This window comes from Procambarus clarkii, unplaced genomic scaffold, assembly GCF_040958095.1.
Source record: "Procambarus clarkii isolate CNS0578487 unplaced genomic scaffold, FALCON_Pclarkii_2.0 HiC_scaffold_550, whole genome shotgun sequence".
Classification (NCBI taxonomy): Eukaryota; Metazoa; Arthropoda; class Malacostraca; order Decapoda; family Cambaridae; genus Procambarus; species Procambarus clarkii.
This window is the reverse complement of record NW_027189583.1, coordinates 64,465-68,493: the sequence shown is the minus strand read 5'-3', so window position 1 is coordinate 68,493 and position 4,029 is coordinate 64,465.

Below are 4,029 nucleotides of genomic sequence, written 5' to 3'. Positions count from 1 at the left end.
TAGTGGTGCAGAGGAGACGGATAGTGGTGCAGAGGAGGAGGAGGGTAATGGTGCAGAGGAGGAGGAGGGTAGTGGTGCAAAGGAGGAGGAGGGTAGTGGTGCAGAGGAGACGGATAGTGGTGCAGAGGAGGAGGAGGGTAATGGTGCAGAGGAGGAGGAGGGTAGTGGTGCAAAGGAGGAGGAGGGTAGTGGTGCAGAGGAGACGGATAGTGGTGCAGAGGAGGAGGAGGGTAATAGTGCAGAGGAGGAGGAGGGTAGTGGTGCAGAGGAGGAGGAGGGTAGTGGTGCAGAGGAGACGGATAGTGGTGCAGAGGAGGGGGAGGGTAATGGTGCAGAGGAGGAGGAGGGTAGTGGTGCAGAGGAGGAGGAGGGTAGTGTTGCAGAGGAGGAGGAGGGTAGTGGTGCAGAGGAGAAGGATAGTGGTGAAGAGGAGGGGGAGGATAATGGTGCAGAGGAGGAGGAGGGTAGTGGTGCAGAGGAGGAGGAGGAGGGTAGTGGTGCAGAGGAGGAGGAGAGTAGTGGTGCAGTGGAGGAGGAGGGTAATGGTACAGAGGAGGTAGAGGGTAGTGGTGCAGAGGAGGAGGAGGGTAGTGGTGCAGAGGAGGAGGAGGGTAGTGGTGCAGACGAGAAGGGTGGTGGTGCAGAAGAGGAGGGTAATGGTGAAGAGGAGGAGGAGGAAGGTAGTGGTGCAGAGGAGGAGGAGGAGGGTAGTGGTGCAGAGGAGGACGAGGGTAGTGGTGCAGAGGAGGAGGAGGGTTGTGGTGCAGAGGAAGAGGAGGGTAGTGGTGCAGAGGAGGACGAGGGTAGTGGTGAAGAGGAGGAGGAAGGTAGTGGTGCAGAGGAGGATGGTAATGGTGCAGAGGAGGAGGAGGGTAGTGGTGCAGAGGAGGAGGAGGAGGGTAGTGGTGTAGAGGAGGAGGAGGGTAGAGTAGTGTAATATGTGACTACGACCGCGTGCACCACCTGCCAGGTGGCACTCATGTGAGTGGCACCTGGACAGATGGCGCGCAGGTGTCTAGTCGCACAGGGTTTTTGGGGAATTTCCCGGATGTTATGACGCGTGTCGGAGGTAAGTGGTGCGCGCGGTTCTAGTCCTCGGGGTTTTGGGTCAGGAAAGAGGGAAGCCATGTTGGTGGGGATGTAGGAGAGTATGTGGTAGAGTAAGAAAATACAAGGATAAGAGTGGAATATGAGGAAGGAGTAAATGAATATGTATGTGTGTTTTGCGTAGACTTAATCCTGTGTGAGGATAATAGATTTGATGAACGTAAGTAAGTAGAGATTGAGTGTAGATTAGAGGAGTCCCAACATAGTCTGTTATGTTGTTTGGGGTGGGAGGGAGGGAGGGAAGGGTGAGTGGAGCTTCCTCTCATCGTCGTGAGACTGCTCGGTGTCATTTTGCAGTTAGACAAACCTTTAACTCCCCCTACAGGAAGCCCTAAGTGAGAGAGGGCGCGGTTCTAGTCCTCGGGGTTTGGGTATGTGGTCAGGAAAGATGGGAGTTCATGTTGTTGGGGATGTAGGAGAGTATGTGGTAGAGTAAGAAATACATGGAAAAGAGTGGAATATGATAAAAAGCGTTAATTATGTATGTGTGTTTGTCATAGACTTAATCCTGTGTGACGATAATAGTTTGATGATAGTAAGGTAAGTAGAGGTTGAGGGGATCCAACATAGTGGATATTTTGTTTGGGGAGGGGGAGGGGGGAGGGAGAGGAGAACCCACATACCTGAGAGGAAAGCCTTTACGTCCATTAGCTTCCCCCCTACAGGAACTCGTAAGTGTTGAGGGGTAAGAGAGAGAGCAGCAGCGTCCTGCGGAAGTGGCCCATTGCCTTAAAGGCATTTCGTTGTCTTCAGAGTGGGAGATGTTCATCCCGCCGAGGCTCCCCATACACTGGGATTCCGGTAAGGAGGGGAGCGAGGTACATACTCCGCCAGCTGGGGTCCTCAAAGGCAGACCCTCACCTGCCAACCATCAATCACTCCCACCCCTCAGACGCTCCCATACCATCAACCATTGTTCTGTGCAAACCCTTTTAGTATTATTTCTGTTAATATGTGTAAGCTATATCGTAACGTGATCAACATGGTGAGAGCAATAAACGAGGGAAAAGTAAACACATTATATATAAATTTATTTCTTTATTAAACACTTAAGCGATTTACAACGATAATAATAATAATAATAATAATAATAATAATAATAATAATAATAATATGACTTCTTCTTGGTGGTTTAGCTAGCAGACAGATTGGGGAAAGCCTTACATAGTGTGTCAAGAACTACCTACGTGTTGCTAAACAGTCCAATCTCACACAAGGCAGTCATAAGGGCAGTAAAGGCTTGCAGAGACACATAAAGGAGTCAGGACTGAAGCCCAACAATTCATTTTTAGCTAAGCAAGTTACAATCATGACGAGCTAGTTACAAAATTCAATATAAGTCAACACATCGCCACGGAGACGCGATCTCTACCTACAAATTGTTCGTGTTAACTGTGATCATTGAAATGTATGCATGTTTACTCAATCTCCATCACCTCTTCATCCTACATCCATTACTGTTGTGCAGAGGTTGTATCACACATCTGGCGTTATCATAGCAAGTCTCCTGAATGAATGAACCGGCAGCCCCTCTCGCTGAGGTCCAACCTTCGTGGTGTTTTGAGGTGTAGTGAGATTGACGAGGTAATGGGTCGGCCTTACCCTCTCCCCGTCCACCCCCACCAAACCCATACCCCTACCACCCCCTCCATGGCCAAACCATCACTGCTCCCTTCCCAGACCAAGTGTTCTGTGCTAAGCCTTATTATCACCATTCTGTGCTCAAATAGCATTTTTTTAAAGAATATCCAGTCATAAGCTGGTCTTCAATCTTATTATTATAACAAATCTTAATTTGATGTAAACACAACTGCGTGGGATATACATAGCACTCAGTGGACTCTCTCTCTCTCTCTCTCCAGATCATTTAATAGTTGGGGAAAGTAACATCGTTTCCTTTCTCCTGCTGCTGCTGTTCACGTATCTTTCTCCATTTCACTTAGACTAATGGCCATTTTCGAGGCCCCATCGCTCACACCCTTATAACCTTGTAAGGTAACACGACCATCATGATAACATCATTCTTTGCTCAAATATCATTAATGTAACGTGGACAATATACTAACTTCGTTCTTTGCCCAAATAACATTTTAAGAGTAACGAGCAACTTTCTGTCGATGTCTGAATAATGAAATGTAAAACCATGTTTAGCCATTACATCCAAACACAAAAAAATATTTTTGTTCCACACATACAAATTCCAAGCAAAGTAAGCATATATACGATAATATGGAAAACACAATCTTGCAAGCAAAGTAAGCTTATATACGATAATATGGAAAAACACAATCTTGTTACTATTATTAAATTGACTTGTTCATTATCCCGAGTTCAACACACTCTCTCTCTCTCTTAAGACCTACATTATCCAATGTAAACAGTCCGGATGAGATGATAGTGAAATAGCTCTGGGTTAACAAATAACATTTTAAGAGTAACGAGCAACTTTCTGTCGATGTCTGAATAATGAAATGTAAAACCATGTTTAGCCATTACATCCAAACACAATAAAATATTTTTGTTCCACACATACAAATTCCAAGCAAGTAAGCGTATATACGATAATATGGAAAAACACAGTCTTGATACTATTATTAAATTGACTTGTTCATTATCCCCGAGTTCAAGGCTGTCTCTCTTAAGACCTACATCATCCAATGTAAACACCGATCGATGAGAATAAGACCGATGAGTCGATAGTGAAATAGCTCTGGACTATGCCTATTTTCAGTTCTTGTAACACAGTCAATGTAGCGTAATGGGAAACCAGTCTTTCTACTGCCTACATAAATAGCGTTTGAAAATGTATGCAAGTCTAGACAAACTCCTATAGCCCTTACATTCTAACACAAATAAAATATTAGCACACGATTGCATCACATTACATCATCATTAAGTAACGTGGAGAACAACTTTCTGGCT